This window comes from Caretta caretta, chromosome 9 (genome assembly GCF_965140235.1).
Source record: "Caretta caretta isolate rCarCar2 chromosome 9, rCarCar1.hap1, whole genome shotgun sequence".
NCBI classification, from domain to species: domain Eukaryota; kingdom Metazoa; phylum Chordata; order Testudines; family Cheloniidae; genus Caretta; species Caretta caretta.
Genome location: NC_134214.1, coordinates 78,615,667 through 78,637,962, shown reverse-complemented (window position 1 = coordinate 78,637,962; position 22,296 = coordinate 78,615,667).

Sequence of the window (22,296 nt, the reverse complement as noted above, 5' to 3'; positions counted from 1 at the left end):
TGGAGACTCTGCATGTTCAAGGAGCCCCTGTTTCTCAGGGAAGTGCCTCATGTTGTCTGCATGCCCAGCAAATTGCAATTTAATCCTGTGTGGTGGCTTTCTTGGGGAAATAAAAAATCTTGTGACTTCCCCCCACTCATCATCAGCCAATCTGAAACATCAGAAAGTCCTGGGTGCTAAGTCCATTTGGTTTTTCTGTGAGCAGCACCTGGTGCTGATCCCAAAATATTAGGGGATTATTCCTTTCCTTCCCCATGGAGGGGTCCATTGTACAGCTCTACCAGTGCTGACCTCACGATTAATAAAAGCTAAAACACATGTGCTGGCACTTCCTCCCTGCTTTAATTACCTCACCTTTATTTCATCTCCAACTGGGACCCTCTTCTGATGCATATAGAGAGTTGGGTGGATACCAAGGGGCTGGGTTGGACCACATTTGGGCTGGATATACAGAGCTGAATGAAAGGACAGGCGAGCGGTACTAGGCCCAGGGCAATTCTGTGGGAGGATGGAATGGAGACTCTGAACTGATCTAGGCCATGTCTACTCTACGGGTGCCACAAGAGCCCAGCTGCAGTGCTGCAGCCATGCTGAGGTGGTGCCCACAGCAGTGGAAGTGTTTATTCCATCTCCGTAGCTCATCCACCTCCTGAGTGGCAGTAGCTAGGTCAACAGAAGAATTCTTCCATCAATTGAGCTGCATCTACACTGGGGGCTAGGTTGACGTAGCTATGGCCCTCAGGGGGTGTGAATTTTTCACACCCATATGCACCGCGGCTCTGTCGACCTGTCTTTCAAACGGAGACCAGCCCTAATAATAGTGAAAGGATGATGAGCGTTGAGTCTATTCACAGCCACTTCCACCCATCCCTGCACCTAACATGAAATCTTCACTGCAGCTTTATTTACTTCTGCTTGGGTAGGTTAGGGACATTTCATAAGAGATCATTCCACGGCCACATCTGCTGCTGCATGTGTTTAAAACAGCTCATTATAGTTCCTGAAAGGCCAAAAAAATGAGTAATTCTTTAAATGAGTGACTCTATAATAGCCCTCTAATAAGCCGTAATAGCAGACTTGTGTGCTGCTAACCATGCCTCTAACTTATGGGCCGCAAAGGAGGCCCCGAAGCCTGAGAAATCTGCAGGCTGGACACAGAACACAGCGGCTGCCAGAGCCGTGAGTGGATGGGAAGCTTCGGGTGAGAGAGTTACCCCAGCAAGAAAACATGCAGGCAAAGGAAACGAGCAACTTGGAGTAAATGGATTTTGAGGCTCCTGCAACTAGCACAGCCTTCAGGAAACGCGTGTGTGGGAAAGTACTTCCCTTCCAAGGAGAAATGGGGTTAGTATTTTACTGAGGGGCGTCTGTCAGCTACCAAGGGGTTGCGTTCATTGCAGTTTTTACTGGTAAATGCTAGCCTCGGGAGCACAAAGGGGAGGCTAGAGATTCTGGCAGGAAATAAAATATACCAGAGAAAAGTCTGGGGTGTTCTTTATTTTCTAAAGAAAACTTGAAGCTTGTGTTCCTTGGATGATTCAGGCTCTTTGGAGTTCAAACCCTCAGCACTCTGCCATTCACCCCTGCTCTCCCCGACCCTTTCAAAAAGCTATTGAAGAGTGTGGGTGGAATCCATGAAGGGACTTGGGTGGTACAACTCTGAGCATCATGGTGCCTCGAAAATCACCGGAACACACTGCAATCCACCAAGCTGGATTAGGCACCTAGGATCCCTATATAATGAATGGGGACGGATGCCTTAGGCAGCGATCCACAAAGGCAAGGTGGGTATGGCGGCTCCCAACCTAAGATAGCCAATGGGAAATGCTGATGTGCTAAGCACCGCCCCTTTCTAAGAGACAGGTGCCTAGCTCTGCTGGTAATCCATGAATGGGAACCACTCTCCTGGTTTAGGAGCCTATGCCGTTTCTTTTTGGAACAAGTTAGGCACCTACCTTGCTCCCCACAAAACAGCCAGAGGAGGTGATGGTGGTCGTACTAGTGCTCACTTCATAACTTTAACTCAGTGGTTAAGTCCACTCACCTGGGATATGGGAGATCCAGGTTCAATTCCCGCTTCTACCAGATGGGGAGAAAGGATTTGGACAGGGGTCTCCCACTTCTCAGGAGAATGCTCCACCTACTGAGCTATGGGATAAGCTGAGCTGGGAGAGGGTCCCTGAGCCTCTCCAGTTGAAACTGCTCCACTTTGGATATATAAATAAAGACTAATGGGATCAGAGAGAGAGCATATGACTATGTAATCCAGAGGTTAGGGCACTCACCTGGGGGGACAGGAGATCCTGGCTCAACTCCCCCTTCTGCAATCACTCTTTCATTATTTGCCCACCGAGGAATAGCTTCAACAGGAGAAGCAGAGGGAGCCCCAGCTCAAAAAATCCAAAACCCGAAACTCACTTTCCTGAGTGGTGGGCTACCCCGGGCCAATTATTTCTCCCACTCTGAGAGGAGAATTGAACCTGGATCTCCCACATCCTTAGTGACTGCTCTGCCTACTGGATTAAAAGTTATAACGAGGGTACTGGTACCACCACCTCCTGGATTTTGAATGAGGCCCAATCCAGTGATGCATCTACTGGATCAGGCAAATTAGGCAGTCAAACCCCTGTTTTCTCCTGGTTCGTGAATTGCTCTGGGGCTTAGGCAACTGGATGCCTAGAGTGAGAGAGCAGTGCACAAGCCTGTAGGCAATAACTTAGGTCTCCTAGGGAATTTTTACTTTGAAAAACGTAGGCGCCCAGTGAATTTAAGTGCCTACAAGGTTCAGTGGGAGTTTTGTGGATCACAGTGGGGAGATGGGCACCTAAAATGGGGGTTTACCTGCCTAAATTTGGATTTAGTCACCTAAGTAGCTCCAACGATTCCACCCTATTTATTTGCCATGGCTTATGCCAGTCCACAGCACCCCAGGCCATGTGAAATGGGGTGCCACTTTTAAATAAAAGTTTGTGCCCCAACATTTTGTGATTAAGTGTTTCTCACAGTGAAACGTGCAAACACTGCAGTGTTTTCTCTCCTCTCTTTGTATGCAGAGTAGCTGTAGCTGTGTCAGTCCCAGGATATTAGACAGACAAGGTGGGTGAGGTAATATCTTTTGTTGGACCAACTTCTGTTCTTTGTGAAATGCTTAGCAGCACTGTAGCATCTCTGTGAACACTGATCTTGAATGGAATTTTAGCCTTTGAAAATTTCATAGACTTTCACTGGATCATTGCGGATTTTTCATTCAGCAGTAGCCCCATTATTCTGAGGAGAAAAATATGATATTTTGCAGGGTTTTCAAATAATTGGAACAAATCTGAGACCTCAAGCTCTGATGTTTTGTAATGTTGTTGTGAATATCTTGCACAGGGCTTCATAGGACAGCTGATGCTGTGCCAGGCAATTGGTGTGGCTCAGTGCTGTGACATTATGACCTAACCCATCCAGATGTAGTTCAATGGGTGACCTGAACTGCATATCTCCAGGGCTCCTCTGGGATTAGTGGCACATAAAGGACATTCCTGTGTTAGCAATGGGGATACTCTTCCGCCAACTCTATTAGCAAATACATTTGCAATTACTGGTGGCTCTGGAGGAAACTGTGTTAACTGAGAGGCTAAATGTAGTCTGTGGTTTCCAGCACTTCATCTGACCTCATGGATGCGGCATAGTACCATCTTGTGGACACCACAAGTGTTAACAGGAAGTGCACAGTAAAAAGGAAGTAGGCTACAAAGAGACTGGGTAGGGTGACCAGATGTCCCAATTTTATAGGGACAGTCCCGATATTTGGGGCTTTGTCTTATATAGGTGCCAATTACTCTCCACCCCTGTCCCGATTTTTCACCCTTGCTATCTGGTCACCCTAAGACTGGGAGAAAGAGGACATTTATGTGTTCTCTGAGGCAGACAATGAACCATTTTCAGTGTTGCCAACTCCTATGTTTTTATCTCAAATATTGCAATATTTCACCTTTTTCCTAAAACCCCAGGTCCTGGAGTCAAGTGATTACATGAGAATCTCAACTTTCATTTAAAAAAAAAGTTTCTAGTCCTCTTGGTTGTAGAGAAAACTTTAAAACACGATCCAAGTGCACCCTGAAGGCTCAGAAACCAAAAGGCAAAGCAAAAGAGCCCACCTTTGTTATAAAAAAACCCCTCATGCTCTTTTGAGACCTGCCTTGTCATTTTTGATTTCTTAGGGCTGGCCATGCTGCTATTTTATGCATTATGATGCTGCTAAATACAGTGTTTACTAAGACCCGAGCAAACCCTGCTTCCTGATGAGTACTACAGCAGGCTTGACCAGAACATTTGGTTTTCTCTTCCCAAAGTCACCTGTGCCAGGAATGGAAATTGGAGCAGCTCAGATGTTGCTCGGCAAATCCCAAGGTTGTTGAATTTAAGGTAATGAACTTCTCGTGCCACTTCCCATTTCTGTGGAGTATGAATGACTCATGTAGAGAAAAAACAAAACTAAAACCTTTGTGAAACTCTCCTAGGACAAAGCCGCGGGTTTGTTAGGCACGATCACGTTATGTTCTGATGGCTGTAGGGTAATCCAGGCTGAGTGCCTCCTGTTGATTATTAAATTGTCTTCATTAAAGTTTGGTTACACATACAGGTATCTTGTTCAAAGGGAAGGTCAGGAACAGGAGAAGAAATTGGGAGAGAAGCTCTCAGATACACATATGCATCCTTTCATACACCCATGTATGTGTATGAGTTTGTCCTCGTTACTCTTAGGTAGTGTGTATTTTGATAGCAGCAGCATGGGCATCAATGAAAAAGCATATTAAGGGCTAAGCAAAGCTTTTTCGATAAAATAAGGACTAACCTGGTTCTTCAATGAAAACGTGAACTTGAGAGCAAAACAGTTCCTTTGGCTTTCTGTTTCCCCCATCCTGGCTGGATCTGAAACTGGAAGTGCAATGACACAGTGGCCCAGGATATCCCTGCTGCAGTCCACTAGGGCAAGGGTGAGAATCTCAGTGGAGATTTGCAGCACAACATGGCAGAGGCAAGAGGGTCGGTGAAGTATGTTGGACAGCCCATCCCCATTGCTGCCTGGAAGTGCAGCTGTGCTGGGGGCTAAACTCATTGGCAGAGGGCCATTGGCAGGGCCATTTTAGGATGGTGCACTTTCCCTCTGTGACTAGCAAAGGATTCCATCTTTACACTCCTCCATAACCCCGGTACGCTGGGTGTCCTCTTCCCCAGTCTCCTACCCTGTTCACCTCATGAGCTGGCTGCCATAAAACCTACAGATTAGAGCTGCCTCATCTCTCTCCCCTTGAGGAGCATGAGGCTCAGACGCAGCATATCTGCACACACTGAATAATGGCCTGCTTGCTCAGAACGGGATGCCTCCATAACTGTATATGACCACTGGTGCTGCTAGCCCACCACTCCCCAACGAGTCGCTTAACGCTGGGAACAGCTTCTGATGCTGCTTAAGGCAAAAATGCAGCAATGGTCTTGTCTGCATTAGGGGCTCAAAAGAAAATGTTACAGCCTTCTTGGTTGCACAGGAAAGAAGAAAATCCCCACCTGCAATTCTCAGACAAGAGCTGCTGGAAGCAGAGGATGTACCATCCCCAGCTCCTGGAAATATTTGCAGCCCAGAGTGGGAAAGGATATTTTCTCAGTTAAAAACACACTACTCAGCCCTTGAACCCTGTGCGAAGGAGGGCATGCAGAAGCAGCTTGCTCCACCTTGGGCAGGGGAAGGGAGGCAGCATTTTCATGTCACAGCTGATGTGCAGCTGGCATACAAGAGCTGCCAGCAGTTCTCCCCAGCCAGAGAGAGGGTCAGTACTATGAAGAGTGAAGATGGCACAGTGGGTAGAAGTAGATCTGGAAAACAAAACTCTCAACTCCCCTAGAAATATGGTTGTGTGAAGCTAGTGACAGCCCAGGTGGGTTAACAGGGGAGGAGCACAGTGATGAGGATGCCTATGACAGCAGCAATTCCTGGGGCTCTGAACTGTGGGGGATGAATACCCAACTGCTCATACTGGGATGATCTTTGTATTCAAGGGCCTTTGAACTAGGGAAGATTTCAACTCTGTGATATGAATCTGAACCACCATCACCTCCAAATCTACTTGCAAGAATGACACCTCTGGAAGTTGGGGAGTGCAGGGGTCATGTGAGATCCATGTAGCCCTTTCTTTATTAGGGAGAAAAGTAAATAGTGAGAGCTGTGGCATTTGGGGATGTTGCTTGAATAGAGAATTCATTTTTAATCCTCCTGGCCACTTGCTGAATTCCCCCAAAGTGCAACAGGGCGGTTTTGCTTTAGAGGAACGTTTCCTGCCAGGCTTTGGTTTGGATCTGGGTTCCATTTTGCTGGAAACCACCAATGTTTGATGGAGGAGGGTAAGGGAGGGAGGCTGGATGAAAGATTCTGCTTGTAGCAATAAGATGGGATGCCATTTGTAACCTCCAGTAGCCTTGGGTGTGACTGCCAGAAACCCCCCAACAAGCCTTGACGTTGGCAGAGCATGATGCTGAGGAGAAAACTGGCAGCCTCAGTTCCTTCCACTATCTCTCAAGAGCAAGGGCCCATGCAATGCAGAGCATGAGGCCATCCACGAGAGACCACAGCAAGGCAGCAGCGTGAGCAAACAGCTTCATTAGACATGGTCAGAGGATGGTTTGGGGATGAGGTTGCGGTAAGCAGTTTGTCTGCTGCCATTAATCTCGATGATGCCCTAAATTCTGGATAGCAGCAGGCTAAGCGGGATGGGGCGGGGGGGGGGGGGTGCAGAGAGAGAGAGGTGAGGTTTTTTTTCTTTTCCCAGGCAGAAATGATCTCATGTTTTGTCTAATCTAAATTCTGTCAAGCAAGCAGAAAAAAAAAAAAGAGGGAGAGAGAGAGAAGGCTACACAGTTAATAGAAATCTGCCAGCCACATGTTCCCTGAACTCAGAGACAAAGAATGGGAGATCTGAGTGGTCGCTCTTTTGTGCCGCAGGACAGAATGGAAATGTGTTCTGGGCTTTCTGAACTTCCTTTTGCTTCAGCCAGGGAGAATTTCACCTCGGATCAAGCCATGTGGTGACTCCTTCAGCTGGACAGGGAGCCCCATGCACAGATCCCTGGACAGGAATCACTGCAGTCATCCTCAGAGCAAATGGTTTAACTGCAGCTAGTTGATGCTGATCTTTGGTGGATGCTGTTGAATTTGGGTGAGAATCATAGTGAGAACCCTCGTGCTCTTTGCTTGGATTTCCAGTTCTACCGGAGATGATTAAAATAGAAAGAATGTTAAATATGCCAGTGACTCTTCTCCTTTGTGCAGCTTGTTTGCTTTTGCCATCTCGCTCGCTAACTGCCCTCATGTGCAGCAGGAGAGAGGGTCCTTCTGTTTTAGGGGAATAAATAACATTTTTTCCTCTCTTCCCCTTCAAAAAGATCTCCCCAACCAACTGATTTCAATGGAGTACAAATGCCGGCTTTGCCTCCTTTATATTTCTCCCCATGCCATTCAAGTGTGGCAAGATGCAGGTGTGGTGAGATGCAGGTGTGGGTCAGCAGAACCAGACCGGTCAGTTGTTTCATTTTGGCTTCTAGTCAATTTCACTTGCCACTTGCACCCACTAGCACAATGCTGCAACATTTGGCTTTCCAACACTGCAGAGGAACTTGCCAAAATGACATTTCCTGTTAACACTGATGTTCACACATTCTCACCAGTGAAAACATCGCCCTGAAACACTTTCTTGTCTTCTCCCGCAAGTGGCTTCATATCTCTTCCACACGGCACCATAGGCATGGAGCACTTTCCCCAAACTAGCCTGTAAAGCCAGCTACTATTCTGTCCTCAACTTCCACTTTCCTATAATGCCTCCGGGAAATTGCCAACTGATAATGGCTTCTGAGAGGGCCAGTGAGGATCACTCATCTTTATCTATCTAACTTCAGTACATATATGGCCACAAAGATAATTCTAACAAATGGGGAGTCACGTCAGATGAACAGATTACGGGTCTGGAATCTGTAGTCTGTAGGGGTTGGGCAACTGCACTTACTTCCTCAGACAGTAATGTAGGGATATCGGACATGCTCAGTATGACTTTTTCTTTTCAGCTGCAGGAGAGGCCAAGCAGGTATTTCAAAGGAGATTTCACTGGTGTACCAAGCCCAGGGAGATCTGTTATGTCACATTCAAAGGACAAAAGAGCAAGAAGAGGAGGGATTTTGAGAGGAGTCTCTAAACTAAGATTCCAAAGTATGTTTCCATGCCACAGAAACCACCCTGGAAAATGTACAGTGAGTTCCTTGCTGTCAGGACAGGAGCCAGGGCTCTGAAGAGAGATGCTAAGTGTTGCAAACTGAGACGGGGCCTCTCCGTGCCGCATTAACAAAACAAGCAAACAGTGCTGCCCATAACAAGCTCCAGCTTGGACAGGGAGGAGGAGAGATTTTAAAAGATGCCTCTACTGCCATTTGTTCCTGAGTTGTGGCCAGGGAGGGGGGCTGCAACCCCGCTCCCTACTCTGGGACAGTGAGCTGGCCTTGCACCCAAAATTTTGCCCTCATTGGGCTTACCAGAATTGAGCCCCAGGGTATGATCCAAGGGGAGCTGTTTGGGGACTCCTGATGCAGTTATTTGCATGCACTTCCCCCATATGTTCCAGGAGCTTTTCACTCATTACTTCAGTCATTGTTTTATTGCAGAGCAGATGGCTTGAGGGAGCCAGAGTCATTCCAGGAGACCCCTTAACCTTGCAGGCTTCATGCTGGGTCCTGAGCTTTTCTCGTTGGTTGGTACTGGGTTCATCTCATCCAGAAGAGAAAGGGCTCTGCAGCAGGGTAACCATCACAGGGACTGCAAACAAATCCTGAGGCCAGAGAAAAAGCACTCAGAGCCACTAAGATTCCCTCCCAGCAGCTGAGATCAGCTCTGGGGAGTGGCTTCCCTGCCCTGCCATGAAGCATATGGACCAGCCTGGCCCTGCTCTAGCGCTGGGCCAGCTTGTTCACTGCTTCATTGTTACAGCTCATCCCTTTCCCTGGCAAACAGCTATAGAAATAAACTTTTTATTAGTTATGGCTGCTTGTAAAAGGGTTTTCATGTGAGGTCCAGGATGGCAGCATTTCTTTTCTTTTGAGGACCACAATGTGACAATTGTAAGAAAAATACTTCCATAAAGGCTTGACTATTGCAATTTACCAGCAGCTGCAGGGATAGAACTCAGATCCCCCTGCTCCAAAACAGCAAACTTCTTCTCCTTGAGTGACTGGAGAATCTTTTTTCAGAGTAATAGCCGTGTTAGTCTGTATTCGCAAAAAGAAAAGGAGTACTTGTGGCACCTTAGAGACTAACCAATTTATTTGAGCATGAGCTTTCGTGAGCTACAGCTCACTTCATCGGATGCATACCGTGGATACTGCAGCAGACTTTATATACACACAGAGATCATGAAACAATACCTCCTCCCACCCCACTGTCCTGCTGGTAATAGCTTATCTAAAGTGATCATCAAGTTGGGCCATTTCGAGCACAAATCCAGGTTTTCTTACCCTCCACCCCCCCACACACAAACTCACTCTCCTGCTGGTAATAGCCCATCCAAAGTGACAACTCTCTACACAATGTGCATGATAATCAAGGTGGGCCATTTCCTGCACAAATCCAGGTTCTCTCACCCCCTCACCCCCCTCCAAAAACCACACACACAAACTCACTATCCTGCTGGTAATAGGTCATCCAAAGTGACCACTCTCCCTACAATGACAGGTTTCAGAGTAACAGCCGTGTTAGTCTGTATTCGCAAAAAGAAAAGGAGTACTTGTGGCACCTTAGAGACTAACCAATTTATTTGAGCATGAGCTTTCATTAGCTACAGCTCACTTCATCGGATGCATACCATGTGTGTATATAAAGTCTGCTGCAGTTTCCACCGAATGCATCCGATGAAGTGAGCTGTAGCTCACGAAAGCTCATGCTCAAATAAATTGGTTAGTCTCTAAGGTGCCACAAGTACTCCTTTTCTCCCTACAATGTGCATGATAATGAAGGTGGGCCATTTCCAGCACAAATCCAGGTTTTCTCACCCCCCCACCCCTATACACACACAAACTCACTCTCCTGCTGGCAATAGCTCATCCAAACTGACCACTCTCCAAGTTTAAATCCAAGTTTAACCAGAACGTCTGGGGGGGGGGGGGGTAGGAAAAAACAAGAGGAAACAGGCTACTTTGCCTAATGACTTAGCCACTCCCAGTCTCTATTTAAGCCTAAATTAATAGTATCCAATTTGCAAATGAATTCCAATTCAGCAGTTTCTCGCTGGAGTCTGGATTTGAAGTTTTTTTGTTTTAAGATAGCGACCTTCATGTCTGTGATTGCGTGACCAGAGAGATTGAAGTGTTCTCCGACTGGTTTATGAATGTTATAATTCTTGACATCTGATTTGTGTCCATTTATTCTTTTACATAGAGACTGTCCAGTTTGACCAATGTAAATGGCAGAGGGGCATTGCTGGCACATGATGGCATATATCACATTGGTGGATGTGCAGGTGAACGAGCCTCTGATAGTGTGGCTGATGTTATTAGGCCCTGTGATGGTGTCCCCTGAATAGATATTTGGACACAGTTGGCAACGGGCTTTGTTGCAAGGATAAGTTCCTGGGTTAGTGGTTCTGTTGTGTGGTATGTGGTTGTTGGTGAGTATTTGCTTCAGGTTGCGGGGCTGTCTGTAGGCAAGGACTGGCCTGTCTCCCAAGATTTGTGAGAGTGTTGGGTCATCCTTTAGGATAGGTTGTAGATCCTTAATAATCCATTGGAGGGGTTTTAGTTGGGGGCTGAAGGTGACCGCTAGTGGCGTTCTGTTATTTTCTTTGTTAGGCCTGTCCTGTAGTAGGTAACTTCTGGGAACTCTTCTGGCTCTATCAATCTGTTTCTTCACTTCCGCAGGTGGGTATTGTAGTTGTAAGAAAGCTTGACAGAGATCTTGTAGGTGTTTGTCTCTGTCTGAGGGGTTGGAGCAGGACAGTGGGGTGGGAGGAGGTATTGTTTCATGATCTCTGTGTGTATATAAAGTCTGCTGCAGTATCCACGGTATGCATCCGATGAAGTGAGCTGTAGCTCACGAAAGCTCATGCTCAAATAAATTGGTTAGTCTCTAAGGTGCCACAAGTACTCCTTTTCTTTTTGGAGAATCTTTGTTAACTAATAGCAGTAAAGGGGCTATGACACACCTCTGAGAAATTCTCTTTCTAGCCACTAATGGGCAGTGACACACATATAAGTTTGCAAATTCATTCCGACAGTACCAGCATTTCCTAAAAAAGTATGATGGAGCTTTCACATGGCTTGTGGGTGTCTATGGGCAGAGGCCTGAATCTTCAACGCTCCTCTTTGTGAATAACACTGCTGGTATTTTCACAGTCTCTTTGACAGGATATTTTTATTAAAAAACCAACTATCCAACACACACACACCCACTGCCCTGACTTGCCTGCCATTGTTATATTAAAACACAAAGCTTTTTCAGGGGAGGCCCGGTGTGTCAGGCCAGTAATGAAAGCCGTCTGGGAGCTGATCATTCCTTTATCTCCCCAGCTCCATGGTCTTGAGGACCACATTTTTTAATTTGTGTTGGATAAACAATATGGGATTGTGTACGCAAAGAAGCTCTAATTATCCCCCGGGGTTGTGTTTCCTAAAAGGAAATGAACTGGGCATGGCATTCCCATTTGAGAAATGCACCAGCGCAATAGCTTCCAGATTTCCCTTCATGCCACTAAAATCCAGAAGATCCCATTGTAAGACCCGTCTGGCTGAAGCAAAGGGATAGAAGGAATGCACACACCACGCTGTATAGCATATACAGGGTATTACACACATGCTGCTGATTGGCCAGCTACAAAAGGATTGGAGGGTCCTTTTTGTTTGAATTAACACCCAAAGATTGGGATACTTCTCCTGACAATCTGAATGACATGGCTCCACAAATTAGGCTGGAAATGATGCAAGAATGGTCTTCCTTTGGGAGGTTTCTGGTTCCGTAGCTCCTGGTTTGGGACAGGTCAGAAATATCACAAAAACGTCTGATTCCAGCCTGGCCTGACCTAGCGGATATCCACATGAAATGAAAAGGAAGAGCAGCCAAATGTTTTCATGATTCCAAAACCGCTACCTCAGTCCTGGACTCCCCACCCAACTATGCCCATGCTCCTGCTCTGCAGCACCCCTGCTATGTCGTCCCATCTATATATCTATCCCAGTTTTATAAAGTCACCACCCATCATCATTGGATCTGAAGATCTTGGTCTCCCCACATAACTCTTCCAAGGCCCCTCATTCCTGACCCACAGAGCTCCCTGTTATTCCAGGACTGGACTCTCCTAATTTATATGTGAAAATACACAAACAACTATCAAACTTGGAAAAAGTTTAGTTTGTTTGTTCTTCTCTCCCACCCCCCACAAAATCCCCCCTATTTCTTGAGCTTGTTAAATATTGAAACATGGTAAACTGATGCAGTCTTCAAAAACAACCTCTCACTCAGGGAACTCCTAACTAGGATTTTTACTCCTCCCCACCAAAGGATTTATGCAACACTCTCTCCTCCCCGCCACCCAAAGCAGCACAAGGAAATACCTGAACCCAGCTCTGGAAGGGATTTAATAAAAGGTACTTTGCAGGTGCTGGGACAGAGCGCAGGTGATACATGCTCCATTCAGATCCATTCTCCGAGCGGTCATTCTTTGCTCCACGGATGACTTATCCTGGTTGAGTATACATATAAAATACTAACCTGCCCATGTAGGTATCACCCAAACACATCCGTGTCTACTAGGATATAGGTACCACCAAAACCTCTGTACAAAGTGTGCAGGTGATTACTTCTCCCACTGAGGCACTTGCTGGGAAGGATGCCTGAGCATGACAGGGAGCTGAGCCATGAATCTGATGTATTTATCCCCGTTCCACAGTGCGCCACACTCTTTCTTTACACTGCTGACAATTGCTTTGGGCTATTTTTAGTCTTTATTGCTGATGGTATCTGTAATGATATGGGTAGTTAACTTGGCAATAGTGGAGTTAATGCACCAGGCTTTCACCTCTCTGGAGCCCTGACATCAAATCCTATTCATTACAAGTGACAATGAGCTGGGTGACTTCTCCTTTAGTCCACTGACCTCACGGGATCATCACATGATTAGGCGTGATCAGCAGCCTATTGCTGCCCTGGAGGGGCCCAGGGCTGATGAGCAGGCAGTGCTGGAGGTGGGCGGTTGAGTGTATTGGCTGAGCTGTATGTTGTAGGGGATCAGGTCCGAGGTGCATCGGCTGAGCTTATGAGAGTGTAGCTAAAATCATCCCTCTTCATCCAGCCTCTTCTTAGAAACTCAGAAGAAATCAGTGCAGGCTCCCAACCGCCCTTGTTCCTTCCTCATGGCATCAGGCTAAAGCCCAGCGCAAAATCCAGGCTTCTGCTTTGCTGAGCTTGGGGCTTTTGCCCCAGTGCCGGGACTGACCTGAATTCTAGCATCACAGCGCCCAGCACTGAGGCCCACTGGAGCCTCCAAACATTTGCTTTGCCTTTTCATGACTTATATGTTAGGAGCCTGGTTCACTTCATTAAAACCAACAAAGTAGGGCTGAGGGTGGGCTTGGGTTGGGAGGAGGCTGGGGGCTGTTTGCAGAACTGACCTGGGGAGCTCATTGGGCTATGCAGGGGCTGAGTGGGCAGATGGAGAGGTTGGGGGGGCTGCGTGTGAGGTGGGGACTCAGCTGAGTTACAGGAACCTGCTTGGGCCTTGGTTGTTTTCTAGGAAGCTGCAGTGTGCGGTGGGGTAGGGAAATGTGGGGAGCTAAGAGAGGTGTGAGTCTGGTATCAGGGGCAAGTGGGGGGCCAGGGAGCCCTGAGGAGTTGATGAGCAATGTGGGGGAAAGCAAATGTGTCTGAAGTGTTTGTGCGTGTGTGTCAAGTGGGGGAACTGTCAGCTCCCCACTCACTGCCGTGTACTGCACACGTCCTGCAGTTTCATTTTTCCACTCCACATCTCCTCTTAGCAAACTGTGTATGAGAAGCCACATGGTCATACAAGCGTAACATAAACCGGCCATTCCCCACACTTATTTGCTGGGAACCAGCTTTCCTGAAGGATTTAAATTCAATTTGTTTTATTGAAGTTTCTTTTTTTTCCTCCCACTGATGCATCAAACTATCATTTTACTCCTATCAGTTCCCCTCACCCTCTCGCTCTTTCCCTCCCTGCCATCCTCTCTGTTGTCCCCCCTCCAGTCAAATCCCACTGTCTGGTGATCCCGCTAATTCCATCTCCCCTTTCAAGCCCACCGATGCTTCCTGCTGTATTAGCTGCAGAAATGCCATGAATTTCCTTTGTGTTCCTGGTTTAAAAGAAAAAACAGTGAGTGGAGGTGCCAGAACTGACAATAATATCTCCGGTTTCTCTCCCAGCCCCAAGTTTATCTCTGAGCAATTCAGCATACGAAAGCTAATAACACCGTGTCAGGGACACCTGATGTATTTTTCCAGAGTCTAACAGCTGGGCCTGCAAATGCCTTCTTCACTTCTACCCTTTGCTTATTTGTGTCTGAAGACACCTGCCCTTTCATGCTGGTCTCATGGCAGTGATTTATAGAGGCAGGTTTCTTTTATTTCTCCTCTCTCATTTTCCCCCTCTAAAAAATATTACTGCATGGACTGTGTCTTGCAATTTCATCTCTGCACGAATCCCCTGTGTTTGGGCCAGCTGGATAACCCTCTGCTGTAGGGATGGCTCTCAGCGTGGTGTGGGGAACAAACCTGCACTGTCAGGGAGATGAAGCCGATGACACTGGGGAGATGGGGACACACAGCCAAACCAGATGAGTGCTGGGATCTATTTGATGTATTCATTTAATTATAGCTTATAATTAGCAAAACAGCAATGACATAAAATGATTGAGGACCACCCAGTCACACAAAAAGTGAGCTAGTCACTGTCACCTTTCCCCTCTTTTCCCCATCCCATCTGTGTGTCATACATCCATTTGTCTTAAATTAAGCCCTGATCCTGCCAAGACATATACCTGGGCTGAACTTAAGCCCTGTGAGGTGTCCCAGGACACATGTCTTGGCAGGATAGGGGCCTTAGATTGGAAGCCCTTTGGAGCAGGGACTGACCCTCTCTCTCTTGCTGAGTCTGTAGTTCCCAGCAAAATGGGGCCCCGGTCTGAGGACCTCTGGAGGCTGCTATAATATGAACCCCCCACCTCTGTTGATGAGCAGGCACCCCAAAGCAGGGAGAACAACATGGGCTCATGATATAGGATCCTACGAATCAGAGACAGAAAAGACCCATTAGATGTATTCCATCTCCTTGCAAACACTGGGTACATGCCCTTCAGAGAGGACATGTCAAATATTGAAGGACAGGCTCTGGTGACTGATGGTGCTACTTCCTTTCTGCTGGGAACAATGGATCTCAAAATGTGATTTAGGAATTGCCAAATGGGGATAATCCAAAAGCTCATCTAGTTCCATACCCAACTTCTTGCAATGGCTGACACACCGCACTTTGAAATATAACTTATTTTCCCACCATCGTACTAAGGTTACCGTGAGATGTCTGTGTGTGGGCCCGAGCTGCCTTGTGAGAGGGGGCTTGTGTAGGAGTGCACATCTGTATATATGTCAGGAGCTGGATTGTGTGTGCGTGTGTGTGTGTCCCGACTCATATGTGGGGCTTTAAGTTAGGGTGGGAGTGTGCACGTGTATTTGTGTGCAGGTACATGTGTGTGCTTTTACATAGAGATTGCAGTGTGAGCGTGTCTGAGCGCCTGTGTGCATGCAGAGGTGTGTCTGTCTGGTGAGGCGTGTGTGTAGGTATGGGGGGATTTGTGTCTGAGGCCATGTGTACTCTTACAAGCTTACAGCAGCACAGCTGTACCAATGCACGTGTGTAGCCGCATTATGCTAACGGGAGAGAGCTCTCTCATCGACGTCATAAAACCAGCTCAGGGAGCGGTGGGAGATACGCTGGCAGGAGAGCGTCTCCCGCCAATATAGCGCTGTGCACACAGGCACTCATGCTGGCAAAATGTATGTCATTCGGGATGTGTTTTTCACACCCCTGAGTGACAGAAGTTTTGCCGACATAAGTGCTAGTGTGGACATGGCCTGAGTTGGCATGCGTGTGTTAGATAGAGAGGTGGATACAAGGTGTGAGTGAATGAGACAAAAGAGAGTGAAATTGCCCTAAACCACAAACCCTGCCTCTCTCCCTTTATGAAACATTTGAAAGAAATGACTTTTCCTTCTTTGCTCTTCCTCCAGAACACCATTGCCCTGGGCGATGGGATAATGTGTTTATTTCCTAAGGGAAGGTAGAAATAACCTCCCTGAATGTTGCACTCTTCTGTGATTTATTGCACTGCTCCAAGAACCTTCCATTTGCATTGGAGAGTCACTAAGTTTTAACAGCAGAAACAATTATGTTTTCATTATGAAAGCAAATTAGGAGAATGCCCATCGACTTTATTAAATACCAGTGAAGTCCTTGGGTGAGCAAGTATAGAAGGGGCATTCTTTGCTGAAACCAGAATGAACAAATAGCAAAGGTATACAATCGATGAGCTTCTGGGGAACCCTGGCAGTTGGGTGCTGGGAGAGAGCTCTCTGTAGGGCCCTCTCAGCATCATCCCATTCTGCATAGGATGTTGCCCTTCATCGCTAAAGTGAGTGAGGAATGATTCCAGGCTAAATAATGTCGACTGGCAATTGTGTGAGTTACAGCTCTGCGAGCCAGTGACTATCTCCCAGAGTTTTTACAGTCTTATCCTCAGGGTTCAAAGCCTTGTACAACCTCTTAAGGTTAAGTGCCATTTACCACAGGGGCAAGGGAGAAAGATAGGCTTGGGAAGGAGGAAGAATAAAAGCAACATGTGAGGAAGAGATTATGGCACGTAGGCAGTGGCTAGAGTGCTTGGGTGCCGAACATGCTCCCAGCTAGACTGACTGGTTTAAGGCCACGCATTTATTTACTGGCATTTCTCTGTGGTTCACTGTCATACTAGTGAAACATCCAGACTGACAGGCTTTGCAAAAAGTAAGTCATCTTGTTGGCCTAAGGGGGCTAACATATAGGAGGCCTCACCCTGTCACCCATCCTACACACTTGCTCAATTCTTAAAAAAATTACTCAGGTTGCTCTGGCCCCCCTTACTGTAGTATCTGGGCACCCCACAATCTATAATGTATTTATCCTCATAATACCATGGTGAGGAAGGCCAATGATATTATCCCCTTGCTAGTATCCCACCGAGGCACAAAGAAGCTAAGTGACTTGCCCAATGGCACAGACAGAAAATCTGTGGCAGAGCAAGGAATTGAACCCAGATCTCAGGCTAGTATCTTAACCGCTGGACTATCCTTCCTCTCATGCATTCTTTTCTCTGCGGAGCTGGGTGTGTCACCCCCGCCCCCTTGCCTGGGCCAACACTGGAGACTTTACAGAAGCAGATAAACTGCTATTAAATCATAGATTCAGAGTGTCACAGAAAGAAAACAGTCACTGAAATAACAGCAACAAAAATCACCTGCTAGGAATCCCTTAGCCCTCCCTTCTTCTCTTTCTCCTAATCTCCACTTTCCCTTCTATCTCTCAGTGCAGCCTTTCGTTAGTTATGTTCAGCATCTGTATCCCCTTCAGGCTAATGTTTCTGTCATGTTTCATCCTTTATAAAGGCTTCTGGTTATTTTGTTCTTTCTTCCAGACATTTCTTTTTTTCAGATCGGGCTTTCTCCCCTGATTTATATTTTACCTTCCCTGTTTTTAATCTTCCTCCTTCCCCCACTGTCTCTGGTCCCACCTCCTTTCTATTTCTCTTTCATCCCCAGCCCTCACAGTACAGCAGCTGTTACGAGAGTGCTCTACAAAAGAAACGTCCATATATCTACATAGCTCGTTAATAGCTGAGGGGTTAGGAGATGGTTCTCTTAGGTGTTCTAGGACCAACAAAAGTGGCATTCATCAGGAATTCCCTGTGATGTCCACAGGAGCAGAGTTAGATGGGGGCTAGAATCCCCTGCAGGTCCCCACGGGACTAGTTCTCACTGACAGTCTGCTCTGATGGGGCTGGGGAAGAGGGCCTCTCAGGCTGGCATTCCCAGGAGCTCTCTTGGGTAAACTGCTTTCACTTTCCGGGTGTGAGCGGGGCTCAGGGAAAGGATTCTTCAGACATACTCTCTAGGGACTGTCCCAGCAGAACAGCATTCCCCAGTGGGGTCTGTGCTGGGGTCACACGTGGAGAGAGGACTGACCCTGGGATGGTCTATGGGAGCAGGGTTTGCTAGTACACCCTGCTCCCTTGGTGCAGATTATATGTGGGGTGTGAAAGGGGTGATGAAGGTACAAGGAGCCTATCTTCCATGTCTCTCCTCCCAGGCCTGGCACAATGTGAATCCTTGTGTTCAGGGACTCCCACTAGTGCTAACCTCTATAGATGGGGTTGGGAGGGGCAAGGATATGAGCTCACTCCATCTACAATGACCAGCAGAACTGGATGGCCAGAGGTGGGCTCTCTCCAAGGGTAGTGCAGCAGGTTTTCTCCACGGAGCTCCTTGGGGATTGGGGGTGTCTCCAGAGCTCTCCTTCTCCCTGGGGTGATACAGCAGTGCAGCACCCCCAGTGCAGAGCTGTGACTATAGGCCACAATTGAGTCCTAAGCCTCTAATGTGAAAAGATGACTGCAATGCAGTTTCCCAAGTCAACACTCTTGAGCTGAGGCCAGCAAACCCATGTCACTAAGGAGAAGCCCAAGTGGAAGGGACCCTGCAGTGTGTCCTTGTGCCGTGTTTCTCTGCTTCTGACAAAGAGCAGGCTGATGGGTACTGCAGCGGGTGTTCCTTCTCCTTCAAATGTTATTTTTCTCTGCAATTGGCTGTGACATTTGCGATGAATGGCATTTAATGAACAAACCTGACTTATTAAAAGAACTTAGCAGAAGTGTCAGGGCTGATTTGAAATGGAAAACGGGGCCTGGAAAAAACAAGACTGTTTTCTGTTGAAATGCACAGGGGGCTGGCCTTCTTGCTACCTCCCTCTGGCCCACTCCTCCCTCCCTTCCTTCTTCACAGTAGAGCTAATGTCTTCGTTTTCCTCAGGCTCTTCACTCAGATCAAAACCATCAGCATCATTAAGGTGAGGCAGAAAGCGCGAGGCCAGCCTCTGAGGAGGACACACTGCTTCTCTTTCTCATGTACTGCTGGAGAGGTAGGAGCTATTTAACCAGACATCCTTTACACCTGGGGGGGCCCTTAGGGGTACTGTGCATGTGCAATAGCTGGAAGGGGCTTTCACTAGCACATGGATGCCATTGGGTCTCTGTCTCCTACATAACCCATTTCTGTCCCCTTAAACCAGCTGCTGCCCATTGCCACTGCCAGGACACGTGGGCTTTAGACCACCCACTGGCAGCCGATAGAGTCTCCAACTTCCTGCACTGGCTCCTTAGTCCCAGTGATAACACCTCTGCCCATCAGTGCCGCCCACCGAGGAGGGGCTGCCAACCGCATCTGTCCTCAGCAGCAAAATTTCCAAGCTTCCTCTCAGCCCATGAAACTCTTAGAGATAAATTCTTGAATCTGTTCCTGCAGGGGGTGCTGTCACAAGCCACTGTAAGGCTGATCCCCTAGGGCGTACTGGCCATGAGGTGCACTAGGGGCCGACCTGTGGTGAATTAAATCTCTTGAAGTATGGAGACAACGCTTCCAGCCGAAGTCCAAGTATAGTAGTGGCTTTTCTGGTCTCTCTGTTTCACGGTGACTCTCATTCACCTCGCTCAGCAGCACAGACTGTTCTCTGGGCTGCTTCCTGTGGCACATGCCGTTGGTTTTTTTTAATCTCTGCATTGTGTTTGGCCGGAACCCTAGGATATTAATAATAGAAGAACTTGACAGTTCTGTGTTATGCAACCTAATGCCACATGCTGGAATACAACAGCAAAGAAATCATAGCAAAGGGACAAGGGGCTGACAGCTGCTGCAGTGCGTATGGCAGCAGTTTTCACCTGCAGAGGCCTGGGTTCACTTACTAGTTTTGGTCACATGCGACAATGAGTTTGTCAGGTTCTCGGTATGCACCATATCCATTCCACAATTCGGCAGCCGGGGCCTTCTTCTCAGGAGATGTCAAGGGGGAGCTCCGGGTCAGGATGAGGGTGCATTGGCGGAGCTTGCAGGGAAGCACAGGACTAGAACAGCAAGGGGGCTGTAGGCTAATAGTGAGCGGTGCCGGCAGATCCCTGTGGGGAGCCCAGGACTGGAATAGCACAGGGGTCTGCAAATCAGGACTGAGGCGTGTCAGTGGTGCGGGGTGAATGCAGTTTGCATAGCACCTGCTTGCACTAAGGCTGTCTAGCTAGGGGGTTCAGTCCTTCATTTTCATAGGCAACGTTAAGAAACATACAAGAAAATAAAAATGAAAGCAAGTAAATCCTGATCCCCAAGCAGGCAAGTGAGTGAAAAGTGGAAATGGGGCTGAACCACAAGCCAAGGTCTGAATGACCCCCAACACTGGGGGAATTTGGATTTGGGTCCATTTCTAGATCTGAAATTCATGGCTCAGGCCAATCACTAAAATGTGGTTCTTCTCTGAGGACCCATTTGTCTCAGGTGGAAAGTGGTAGATAGGAGCAAGTCTTTACAGAAGTTTACAGAACTCCTGGGTGACTTGCAAAGTCTAACTTCATTCTGCATTTCCAGGGCCAGCGCTGCCCATCACCTACTCAAAACGGTGCATGTGGAAAGCTCAGGTAGGGAGCTTAATGTGACATTGGGCGACACTGCATCACTCTGAGACCTGTCTCCACACGTTTGGCTGGTTCACTGGCACTGACGTTCCCATTGGCATTGACTGAGCCTTTGCTCTGCAGGGCCACTCTGAGCTTCGACAGCCTCTCCCAGTCCGCACCAGTGCTGTGGTGGCAGCAGAGGTTCTGGGTGTGTACATACCACTCCACTGCCTAGTGGTATATGAATCGGGATCAGATGTTAATACAGACAATGAGAACATCCACAGTGACTTAAGACAGGATTAAACATATCAGGGATACAACCCCCCTGCTTCCGGGTATAAGCCAACAACTAACCTATGGGGTTAGGAAGAAACGTTCCCGAAGGACATTCCATAATCCTTCATTGCAGCATTTCTTGTACCTTACTCTGAAGCATCTGGTGGTGCCTGAACTAGATGGATCTCTGGTCTGATCCATGTGGCGATTCCTACATTTCTTATGTATACGTGCCATTGTAATGTCCAATGAAAAGCCTTCCCATTATCCTGAGAGCAATCCCTGCTCTGTCCCATACTGTCAGTGTGCGGCTCAGAAAGCGATGCTTTCACTCTTGGGCTCTCTAACGGTTACAGTCGCAGATTCATGAGTCTGACATACAGTCACTGGAAGCCCAGCAGAGGTGAAATCCCCTCTGTGTTTCAAGGCAGAAATGGCTGCAAAAAGGAAAGCCCGTTGGGAGAATCCAGCTTCAGACTGACTAGTCATTGATTAAAGAAAAGGAGGACTTGTGGCACCTTAGAGACTAACAAATTTATTTGAGCATAAGCTTTCGTGAGCTACAGCCCACTTCATCGGATTTGTTAGTCTCTAAGGTGCCACAAGTCCTCCTTTTCTTTTTGCGGGTACAGACTAACACGGCTGCTACTCTGAAACTAGTCGTTGATTGTTGCTCGTTACACATGTTCTTCTCAGATTCTCATACAGGCTCCATACCATTGTATCTGAGCGCACGTTGTGTGGTTGGTCACATAATATTATTTCTGATCCATGATTGCAGGACTAAAACATTTTTAAACAGAAGGGTACCAAGAGTGAACAGCTAAGGGTGCACTTTCTGGTGTGAATATTTAGATGAATAATGATCAATGCTAAAATTAATGAAACGTTAGGACCTTTGAACATTCATGCCAAGTGGCTGAACGTTCATGGGTAATACACACTGAGACCCCAGGAATACCAGTCATTCTATCTCCCTGATTTTATCCTCAAAAACATTCACCAGTCCTCCTTTTAGCCCTCCAACCAGCTGTAGCAAGGAACAAGGGCTGGTTTCTAATCATGGCTTCTCCCCCATTGCTACGTGTCTCCTCCTTCTCTGGTGGCTGGGTCTTCCCGGATCTGAATCCACACTAACACTCATGACAATTTGGGTTTAATAAGCTATGTTTTATCTGCCTGCTTCAGACAAATCACATCTGAGACAAAACTGAGAGATTCCACTGGCTTGGCGTGAATGGCAGAGCAGGG